The sequence below is a fragment of the Sciurus vulgaris genome, assembly GCF_902686455.1.
Source record: "Sciurus vulgaris genome assembly, chromosome: 12".
Taxonomy (NCBI): Eukaryota; Metazoa; Chordata; class Mammalia; order Rodentia; family Sciuridae; genus Sciurus; species Sciurus vulgaris.
In genome coordinates, this window is record NC_136473.1 from 32,904,194 (window position 1) to 32,916,272 (window position 12,079).

A 12,079-nucleotide genomic window follows, 5' to 3' on the forward strand; every position below is an offset into this window, starting at 1 on the left:
CTTACTGCTCATAAGCAGCAAAGCCAAGACTAAGCTGATCTCATCTAGCTGCACACGCTGTGATTGAGACCTGAATGAAGGAGTTTGGAAATGCAGAAGTAAAACAGATTAGTTCTAATAGGTGGAAGAAGAGTGGCCCAGAGAGGTTTGCACTCGGGTCTGCATTTGGCTGGTTGGCCGTGGGCTGTCCATCCTGGATTCTGGGAAGGAGCAGTGTTGTTCCTAACAATCATCAATTCCCTGGTAGGCCCCTCTGGCAGGTGCTCTTGTGGCCTGGGACCTCCTGGAGTAAATATTGATGAGAGGCACAAGGCAGTCAACTGGGGGGCAACCACAGCAAAGAGGAAAAGAGTCCAGGACTGTTGGGCGGTGTGCAGATCAAGGGCCCAGCACTTCAGGACCCTGACCTGGAGAATCAGCTGCAGTGACTTAACACTCGGCATCCACGTAGCTGCTTCGTCTACACCAGGGCTGGTGGACATGGCCTCTGGGAGTGGCCTGTCCCTGCCCAGGGATGAGCATGGGATGATTCTGCCTTCACATGGTGCCAGGTGCTTGACCTGATGCCACACCGCTTCTGGGCTCTGGCTGTGTGGCAGAGGGAGAGGTTGGTGGCCATAGCAACATGATGATGCTGGCTTGGCCCCTGCTCCACGTCCACCCTGTGGCCTGTGCCACTGAGTTCCACAGGTGATGCCCATGATCACTGGCCAGTTCTGGGAGTGCTTCCTACAGAGACAAGGGGAGGTGGAGCCAACACTGGGCCCCAGGGCTTTGGACCCCTCCTGCAGTTGTCACCCAGCACAGATGGAAAGGAGAGCAGGTGAGGAAGAGACATTGAGGGAGGAGAAGGGGCTGGAGGCTGGGGGAGCAAGGGGGAGGGGCAGTGGGGTGGATGCAGGGGAAGAGGTGGCACAGTTGGAGGCTAGATGAGTGATGATCACTGGGGAGAGGAGAGAGGAGAGGGGCATGAGGAGGGAAGAGGGTGGGTTGGAGATGGGGAGAACCACAGGCCCAGAAGCCACATGGCCTCTTGGTTTGCTGGGGTTACAGGCCAAGTGGATAATGAAGAATCTGTGGACACTGTTGGGAAGGCCTAGTCTGCTCAAAGGTGGACACATGGATTAGGGTGCCAGCAGCCCTAGCCACAGGGGCTGTGGACAGCATCAGGAAGGCTAAAGCTCTGTGGAATGGCTCTCTCAGGCACTCCCACCAAAAAGCAACTGCCCCACCACATCCCCTGGGTCCACAGGGCAGTGTGCTTTCCACAGAGATGAGGGGACCCATACTACAGCCAGCCCTGTGTCTTTCCAACTCCCTTCCACTCCAGGTCTGAATCAGGGCTGAGACTTGGTCCAACAGTCCTCGCTTTCTGTGCAGACAGCAGCAAGGCATACCTGTGCCATAGCTTATCTGTGCTGGGCTCACCTGTGTCACAGCTTACCTGTGCTCTGCTTACCTTGTCACAGCTTACCTGTGTTGGGCTTACCTGTGTCATAGCTTACCTATGCTAGGCTTACCTGTGGTGGGCTCACTTGTGCTGGGCACATTCTTGGTCTGACAGTCTCCTGATGTGGCCTGTGCTACTTTCTAAGTGACCTGGGCTTGACCCCACCCCACCCCTGCCATATTTCCCACATTATTTTCAAGAAGCTTGGTCAGGAGGAGTCTAGATTCCTTCATCTCCCAAAATGGGAAAGTGAAGCCTCTGATCTCAGCAAAACTGACTGGGACATGGCCTGTGGAGGTGCCAGGGCTGCAGAGCCCTGTTTAGACAGCATGTGTGGACGCAGCCCTGCAGCGACCCAAGTGCTGTAAGTCATGGCCACTCTTGGGGCCAAGTGTCTGTCACGGTCACAAACTGCATCTTGGAGGTCCTCAAATCACTTCCTTCCAGATCTGTCTCAGTATGGACCCCTCAACACTGGCTTGTACACACTGTCCTCTGGGTCTGCAGAGTTGACACCTCCCAGTCCCTAGCAGGTGCTGGGGACCCTGAAATACCACCCAGTACTCAGAAGCCCCTAGTGCTAATCACTGGGCCTGCAGTTCACTTCTAGGCTGTAGATCCCAGCCTGTCCAGGAGCCCCAGGCTCCCAGCCAGCACCGGGGTGGGCTGAGTGGAATGGGTCATTCCCTCTCAGGGCTGCTCAGATGAATTTGTCTGCAACTTTCTCTTGAAGGCAGTGCAGATTGCATGTGGGTCACTGATCTCCAGGCAATTCTAAGGTAAAATACCGGCTTTACCTTATTTGGTGACTTCTATTTTGGGCTTATTCCACTAAGGCGCCGCCACTGAGCTGGCAGGTGTGAGCTGTCCTGATGGGCGCCTGTGGGGTGCTAAACCTGCATAACCAGCCTCATCCATGTCCCGCCCACACCCCCAGTCAGCCCACAGTGCCCTCCCTCTGACCTCCTCCTCCTCGACCCCAGGGAGCCTCCTTTGCTCCCCTGGTGGCCCCTGGGTCTGGAGCAGATTTTGCCTGCTGCACCCCTTTAGATACAGATCCCCAATGACTTTGGAATTGGGGAGTGGGTAGATTAGATGAGATCCTCTTCCTTGTCATTAGAAAACTAGGGCCCAGCCAGCCAACAGTGTCACTCACAGGGGTCAGAGACACAGGACCCAAGTCAAATGTGCCCCACAAAATCCACCTCAGTCCAAGGCAGTATCAAACAATCAGAGCTACTAGAGAGGATTAAGGTAAGAATAATAACAGTTGCCCTGCCCAATGGGGTGCTGGTAAGTCAAGATGCCCTAACATGGCTGTTAGGCCATGGCCATGCCATGAAGGGCTGGGCATCTGCCCCAGAATGTCTCCCTGGAGACCTCTCTACAACCACATCAGCCTAACACCCTTGTGCCAGCAGAGGTTCCTGCCCATCACTGTGGGTGTCCTACCATGGGGCCAGGGGCCCTAAACCCAGCCACACCTCAAAGGTACTTTAAAATCATGAGCAATACCCAGTGGAGGACAAATATCCCCTGGCAGCCTGGGAGAGGCAAGTACCCCACACCCAGCCCAGCCAGGACTGCCAGGTGCAGCAGACAGGATGGCAGCCCTGTGCAGGGAGGTGCAGTGATGTCCCCTGCATCTGTTAGGCCATGCCATGTCCTTTTTCCTGGTCTCTGCCCTGTGGGCAGGTCATCACCAACAGGTAGAGCACAGGGAGGTGGGACTGGGCCATGTGTTCTCTGCAGGAAGTGGGCAAGGAGCTCTCAGGAGGGAACCCAGTCCTGGGGTACCACCCTCCCTGGGCAGAGGCCCAAGGAGTCCCAGGTCTGACCCTCATTGCAGCATCTTTCTCCTGGGAGGATTAGGGTTAGGGTTAGTGCAAAGTTCCCACCCCTGTGATGACCTCAGGTGTGGCACATGAAGGCAGAATACCCTCTTCCTGCCAGACTGAAGGTGGCACTGGGCAGGGGCACAGCCTGGAGAGACGACAGTCACTGTCAGCAATTGTTTCACTAATCTGGACCCTGTAACTGCCCTTTCTAAATCGCAGCTCAGCCCTAAATCAGAGTCCTGCCTGTAGAAGTGTCTGGAAGGACGGCAGCTTGTCGTAAGTTTGAATACAGATAACTTGGGCTTGGATATGGGAAGGACAGCATGTGTTTTTGGGGCTTCTGTGGGACACAGTTATTTGTGATCTCCCTCTGTCCCTTCTGGGTGGCCCTCAGAGCCTCCTCCTGGGTGTCTCCTAACATTCGGAAGGCTAATGCATTGGGGTCCTTCCAGGACTGCTGCAGAGGGCATTCCCAGCACTCCCAGGGTGCTCTGCTGCTACTGGCTGCACCTTCCCTCACATGGAAAGCTTGCAAGCACTTCCTCTGATATTCCAGGGACACCCAAGCTGGGGCATCCCTTCTCTGTCAGAGAGGCAAGCTAACCTGAAGAAGACAGCTGCAGTTAGCAGATGAGTGAGTTCTGGACTCTGATGCACCAGATGGGGACTGTAGTTAATCCTGCAGTCTGTACCTGAAAGACAACAAGAGAGTAGGTCCTTAGGAGCTCTCAGAAAGGGAAGGAAGACAGAATGTGGGGAGGATATGCTGATTAGCTTGATGGTGGAAATCACCTCATGATGTATGCACGTATCAAAACACCCATTACACATTTTAAGTACATATAATTTTTGTCAATCATAACTCCATAAAGCTGGGGGAGGAGGATAAAACCAGATAAAACTGCAAAGTGGTGATCACCCACCTGGCACATCCATGGCGGCAATTAAGAAGTTGCCATTAGCAAGGTCACTGGCTTCAACCCATCATCTTCCTGACCACAGTCCTGGGACCCTTGGTATCTGAACTTCCAAAGCAAGACCCTCATGCACAAGCCTGAGCGCCTGTGGCCCTCAGGTGGGATGGTACAGCACTGCTTCTCCTGGAAGGGGACTCGCCCTCCTGCAGGTCCTTGGCAGGTGGCAGGCCTCCGGGGGTCCACAAGGGGTTCTGGGGCAACCCCTCCCATCTGCAGGGCTGTGCAGAGTCTGTGGGGCCTCTTTTGTGCATTGAAGTCTCCATCCTGAGGGAACTCACCTTGCATTTGCTGAGAACTATGTTTATTTTTATGTTATTTATTCTCCTACTCATGAAATTGCACTCTTCAGGATGCCAGAAAAAAATGTGATTAAAAAAATAGCAAAAATACAGAAAGTGGATGAAAGATGGTAGGCTTCTTTTATCTCATGAAATATGAATTTAAATGCATTCACTTTATGATCCAGAGAGAAAGAATTCAATAAAAAGCAAACACAAAAAAACTCAAACTCTCACTCCTTCAAACTTAAATTGCAAAAACGAACACAAGAATCACTAACCCCTAGGGGGTGTGATAATGGCATTCTCTCCCAGGGCAAGGGGAAGGGCCTCTGGCTGGCCCCTGAGCATCTGCTTGTATCTACTTGACCCTCAGGGCCACTCCTGCCTCAGGTGAGAATGGTCATGCCAACAGTCCCCTAGCCATGGCTGTTTCTATGGTCCGATGGGCCCTGGGCCTGTGGCAGTAGGAGGTGGGGAGTGTCCCTCCTGCAAGCATGGGCACTGAACTGTTCACCAAGGGCACATTGGCTGAAGGCTGCCCCGGCTGAAGCCCATGCACCTGTGTCTGCAGGGAGTGGAGAGCCAGCACACCCAGGAACACAGGGAATCCAGAGTCAGGGTGAAGATACTGCATGGCAGTTCACACAGGAAGAGGCTCCTCACCACCCGAGTCCCCATGCAATGCAGGCCCTACAGTCCAAAAGCCACTGCTGAGGTGCAGCACCTGGGTTCTTCTCCAGCCTCATGGTCAGGGCTCCTAGGGAGGCCAGGTCACTGCACTGGGTTCTGTTCCTAGGGTCACGGAGTCAAAGGGGTGGAAGAGGACATCTGCCAATAGCCAAGAGGGGAGAGCTGGGGCCCCTTTCCGGGCAAAGGTGACAGTGAAGAGGTTCAAAGGGCAGCCTGGGTCCACGTTTCTGCTTCTTCCCAGGAACGGAGCTCCAGTGGTCAGAGGAGAGGGCGCCAGCCAGAATGAGTCACAGCTGAGGAGGGAGGGGTGGCCCATCATAGAGAGCACAGAGCCTGCCAGCACATTTGGCAACAGACCACAGCTGTGACCATTTACTGAGGAGGAGGCTGAGGTGGCACCTCCTTTAGGTTGCAGTTAGGGGTGGTGCAGGGTGCTTTCCTCCTGCATGGAGAGAAGGAAGCTCTCCCTCTCCACCCACCTGCTGAATGAGATAAGGGGCTGAAAGTGGGCACCAGGACCTAGCTCCTTCCTCACTGCCCATGGTGTCTCCTGGCTGGAAATAGATGAGTCTAGGAGGCCACCACACACCGTTGCTAGGAGGTGGCAGTGCATGTGTGGTATCTATGGGTTGCACCAACCCAGGCAGAAGCTGTAAGATGGCAGGCCAGACCAGGGCTCCCTGAACACCTGGGAGGCGCCCATCTCCAGGTATCCTTCACCTCATCTGCACCACACAGTGACAAGCAGGGATTCTGGAATCTGACAGTTCAAGTGACTAGTTTGTCATGCAGCCAGGGCATGACAGAGCCAGAATGCAGACTCGGACTGCCTGAGCCCCAGGCTAGACACTGAGAAGTCTCTTTGGGAAGATGCCATATGGATTTCCAAGGTTAACAGCATTAATTAGAAGTCCTGTATTATTCAGAGTGGATATCCCTGCTTGACTCTGAGTTCCAAAGACACTAAGATAAATTCCTCTGCATTCTTCTTCTCTCACAGAACAATAGAAGCCCCTGGTCTCAGACTGAAGGTCTTGTTCTCCCAGGGAGCATGTCATGCAGGAGTCACCTCCCCATCAAGGTCACAGCAGTACAGGGACAGACAACTAACATAAAATGCCCCATCCCACCCCTGGAAATGCTGGGAGGGAGGGAGAGCATGTGAGTTGGCACCAGAGAGGAGTCTCAGGCAGCATCCACAGGCTCCACCCCGGGCTGCTGGACGGTCCTGGTGGCATTGCTCCAGGTGACACTCATCTGGATTGAAGTCACTCAGTAGCTGTTGCAGGCTTGAAAGGTCAGCCCTCCCTTCCTGCTTCAACTTCTAAATTTTAAATGCATTGACACCCCTCGTAGGGAAGCCACAGGCCTGGGAGGGAGGGTGCTGCCCTGCAGTCCACACAGGCAGGGCTGCAGGTGGAGGATCAGGACAGGCTGGGAGAGGTTGCCTTCCATTGCAGAAACAGAGACATGAGCTTCATCCACAACAAATCCCCTAATGGCACATGGTGCATGGCCTGGGTGGATGTGGACAACCCTGGCCCAGCAGCTGCCCCAGCTGTGGTCTCCTCCTATGTGAACTTGGGTTAGCGTGCTGCTAGAAGCTACCACGAGGGAGAGGGCACCCTCCATAGAGGGCACGTGCAGCCTGCTGGTTGGGCCACCACCCATGTCATGATGCCCTTTCCTCACAAGAACTCCTCTACCACATACTAAGTTTCTTCTTGAGGATGCCTGTGTCCCTGAGGTTGATGGTGGGGCAGAGCTGGCCTGCACTGGGCACCCTGAACCTTGGCCACTTCAGTGTAGGCTCAGGCACCCTAATGACAGGGCGCTGCTATCAGGGAGTGAGCAGCTGAGGTGACTTCCCAGAAGAAAGGCAGGAACCTGTGCTCACAACCAGGAAGGCAGTCAGGGGAGCTGGGCCAGCAGGAAGGGGCCACAGATCCCAGACTGGAGAGTCATGGGAGGATGGCATCCATCCCCTGGTGACGTTGTTGCCCAGGGTGCCGTGGGCTGCCATCTGTGTCCCTCCTCATGCCTGTGCAGGACCCCTGGCTCCCCAAATTCAGCTCCTAAAGGTGTGGCTTCTGGGAGGAGGTTAAGGTTAGCTGAGGTCACTAGAGTGGAGCTCATATGGAAAGATCAGTGCCTTCCTAGGAAAATACACAGCAGCTCGCTCACTCCTCTCCCTATGAGGATGCAGCAGAAAGGTACCCTCATAAGCCAGGCTGGGGACCTTGCCAGGGCCACCCTGCTGGTCTCCTGACTACTGACTTTAGCCTCCAGAGCATGAGACATGACACCTCAGGGCTGTGGTGTGCTAAGCTGACCTGATATGGGTATGGACAGCTTCTGGAAAGGGGTCTTCAAGATGATCTGTAGAGGTGAAGAGAAAGGGTCCCTGAGGTAGAGCCTGTGAACAACAGCCCCTCGGAGCATCAGTGTGGGCATCCTGGAGGCCACACATGCTGAGGGGTTCCTGGGAAGAGGCAAAGACCACTTTCCCTAGGGCTCTGGGGAACACTAGAGTTGCCCATGGGAAGAGGTGGGAAGGTTTAGGGGAGGAATGGTAGGGTCTTCAAGTTGTGGACATGTGGAGGGAAGGGTGCATTTCAGAAGGCAGCAGGGAGAGGCCACAGAGCCAGCCAGGTGGGCTGGGACAGCAGCTTGCATCTAGAGAGGACTCCCCACTCCTCGGTCTCCCTGAGAGTACCAGAGGGACCAGGCACAGCACTAAGCACAGGGAGGCGATCCAGAACCCTGGCCTGGAGTGTGCACCTCTATACCTGATGCCTGTCCCAGGAGCAGGTGCCTCCATCACTCCATCATGGGCCCCTCGGGGTTTCTACCCCAGGGCAAGAGGGTGGGAAGCCAGAGGGCTAGCGGTCCCCCTCGTGCAAAGCTGCCCTTTGACAGACATGAGGAGGCTCCAGAGTCTTCACTCCACAGAAGGAATCTTCTATGGAGCACCTGGGTGCAGGATGCAGGCCATGACAGTTTCTGGTCCCAGTCCATGTACTTGCAGGAGGGTCCCAGCCCCTGTGTGTACGAGGAACAATTTGAATCCCACCCTATTTCTATCCCAGATGGGGCTTATTTGCAAAGGCATGGGCTGTGATAGGGAATATGCATCTGGGTTCTAGTGGGTTGGCTACCCTGGCCACCTCCCTCCCCAGCTTGCTTCCCTTGGGGAGCAGGGAACAAAGACTGGAGACATGTGCTCTTAATAACTAATTGAGTAAATCACTAATTGACTCACCTGAGGAGAGGGGGCTGGCAGATGATGCTTTAATCAAGAACAGGGGCAGAGCAGCCACCTGCAGAACCCAGGGCTGAGTTGCTTTGTTAACAAGAGTGGAACAACCCAACTTTGAACTTGAAATTACTACAGAACCTGGGCTTCAAATACCAAAGACTCAGACTTTTTTTTTCCCCTATCCTACTAGTGAGGAACATACTTCCAAAGTTGTTTTGTATTTAAAAAAAAAAAAATTCTTCTGTAATGTGGGCTCCTCTCTTCTGCAAGTTATAAAAAAATGTTAATTATTCAATTATGTATGATCCGCTGAGAAGACAACATGGGGACATGCACTTAGTGATCTTTGTAAGAACTGGTGTGACATGTCGGCAAAGAGAACCTTTCTTGAATCCAGAAAAGTGTTTGGTCAGCTGAGGCCAAATTAAAAAAAACCCATGTGGAGCCATTGAAAGCTCAAGGGTCATGGCTCTGAATGCAGTCCTGGAGGAAAGCTACACCCTTGGTCAGAGGAAGAGCAGAACACCCGACCTGATCTCAGAGGAATGTTCTAGGCTCAGGCTGTGCAGGCCAGCTCTGCCTCCCAAGAAAAACCCCAGCCTGCAAGACTTCTGGGGCTCTGATGTCCACTCGGTGTCCAGAGATGCTTACAAGTTTTGCTGTGAGTTTCAATGAAGGGAAGAACCAGGTGGGACAGTGTGAGGGTAAGCCAAGGAATGATAGGCAGAGAGCCCTAAGCAGGCAGCTGCACCCATGGTTCAAGCCAGAGCAGACTGGATGGATGGCTCTGAAAACCTGGAATCTCCTGTGTGAGTCAGAGGCTTATGCTTGAAAGCTGGGTTTTTATCTTATTCTAAAATAATTAATTCAGATAAATATTGATTCTGAGTGACAAAGCATCCAAGAAGCACGAAGATCACCACTGGGTAAGGTAGAGGGGGACCCCCCTTTGGTGGCTCCATCTTGGCAAGATGGCCCTCTGGGTCCCACCAGCTACCTCCCACAGTCCCCTCTCCTCAGCCCTCCTGGTGGCAACCAGTCTTTGTTAGTCTGTGAGCCTTTTCTGAGGAGATCCCTTGTTCTTGGTGTTTTGCACTGGGAAGAAGAAACAAAGTCAATGAAGCACAGCTCTCACCAAGAGGCCCTCATCAGATGCAGGGGATAGAAGGGTCACTGGAATGTGCCCTGCAGGGCCAGCATGTTCAGGTGCAACTCAGAAAACTGAGTGCCTGCAGTGTCTGTTCATGTCCCCACGTGCCTGCTGGGACACCCATGACAAGGGGCAGCACACTAGGTGGCCTTGAAGATTGTGTTGTCATAGCTCTGGAGGCCCCATACCTGAGAGAAGGTGCTGCAGGGTTCCTAGATCCCCCAGGATGACCTCTTTGGACGCCCATCTCCCAATATTTGGGGACACTGATATTCAATCCACAGCAACCCAGTAGGCTGCAGGCAAAGGCGGGCAGGGACCACAGTGTGATGGAGGATGCCAACCAACCATGTGTGCACGTGTGTATGACCAGTGTGTAAGTGTGGCAAGCATGTATTCATGCCTCTGTATGGAGTTGAGCTCACCTGGGCCAACTCCACAAGCCAAATTTGGGAATGGAAAGAGGAGGCTGAAATAGAAGAGCCACCAATGCCAGACAGAGCAGCTGGGGTTGATTGCAAGGTGGCAGCCCCAACTGCAGGGATGCTCTAGGGCAATTCAGAGATGCATGCCTGAGAGAGGTGGCCAGGTGGGAAGCTAGGAGGAGTGGTCCCTGGGAGTATTAGAGAGCATCTGGGGCCACGAGAGGGGTAGGGTCATGCAGAGAGAGGCTGCATGTGGTCTGTGGACAGTCTTCCAGTTGTGGATGGTCCTCCAACTGTGGATGGTCCTTCAATGGAGGAGCTGGTATCTCTTTTCTTCCTCAACCCTGTGCCTGACCCATAGCCATCCCTACCACCAGCTTTTGAACTGAAGTAGCTGCCCGAGGTCATTCCTTTTTTCTTAAAATCTATTTGGGTGATCAATTAACATCACTGTAGATCTTTTAGCTCTGAAACCAAACATTTCTATTTTGTGTTATCAGTTTTTGGCTGAGGGTCATTGGCAAGCTGAGCATTGTGTCTCTTCAATGTCCTGTGGTGTGGCTCCCCTCCCTGGACAGGTACCTGTGTGTATGGGAAGCACAGCTTTCTCAGGAGGCGGACCCTCCAAATGTGATCCTCTGGGTGCACCTCTGAGCTGAAGGTTGTGTCATGGTTGGAGTCACCACACAGTTTCTGAAGACAGAACTCACTTCTGGTTTCCATTCTCAACCGCATTCACAGGCTGCTGCCAGGAACCTTTTTCTTGTAAGTAATCTGGATACTTTTACAATCTTCTACTCTTTCTTTGAATTTTAGGGCTCTTCCCTGATAAATAAAAACCATGGTGCTTATTTTTATCTTTGTTGGGATTTATGGGGCTCTTAGTGTTCCATGGCTCAGGGTGTTCCTGAGCTCTGAGACTTTGTCCTTGGTCATTACGTCCATGCTCTGTGTCCACTCTCCCTCTGCACACCTCCTCGCATTCTCCATGCTCTCCCAGAAGTCACCACAGTGACTTTCCACTTTGCCCCGTTCCTCAGACTCTTCTCTTTGTGTTTCCCATGCCCGAGTCCCCACCACTGTACTGTGGACCATTAACTGGGACTCTCGTCCTCTCATCTTGTCCAAGTATTTACCACTTTGGATTAAGGCACCCATTGATGTCTAGGGTTAGTTGATGAGAAGCTCCATTTCTGGAGTTCTGTGTGATGTTTGCCTGTCTTCTGCCTTGAGCCACATTCCTTTTCTACCTTTATACAGACATCGGCTTCCTTCTCCAGCCAGGTCCCTGGGAGGATGCTGCTTCTGTCCTTTGGGTATTTTCCCTGTGACCTATCACCCTTGATATGTTCTATTTGATGTCACTACTTTCTCTATTCCTAGAGAGCTGGTTTTCTGAGAAATCCTGTGGAAGTCATAGGAGGTGGCTGGTAAGGGTGTGTCTGCCCCCCTGGTGCCCAGCAGTGACACAGCCTTGGAATAGAGCTTCCCACTTTCAATGACTCCTCATCTTTTATTCCCAGGCCCCTGGGAACATGAGCCCCTGATTCCCTGGGTTGGGTGTTTTCTTTCCTACCCCCGGTTTCCATGAGGGGTACCACTTTCACTAGGTTCCAGTGACAGCTCACCAGCAACCCTTGCAGTCCAGCCCCAGTCCCCCTGGGGCAGAGTGCACCTTGGAGACCATGAGCTCCTCAGACTCTGCTCAGGACTTCATGCTATGAGGCTTTCCTGTCCTCTTTTCAAAACTTCATGGGAATATGGGAACACTGATGTGAAGTCTGGCTCAGACTGGGCATGCAGGAGGTTACCAGGTTGAGTTATCCACCAGTGCCCAGACCACAAGTCCCTCTTGGTGATGCTCACTCCTTTGCCAGGATCCCTCCTGCATACCACTCAAGTTCAGAGACCATAGTTTTCCAGCTCAGAACCTGCTGCACCCATCTGGGCCCCCTCCGGAGCCTGACATCTGACTATGAGCATGTCCTCTTCCTCGTCCCTGAGTGCTG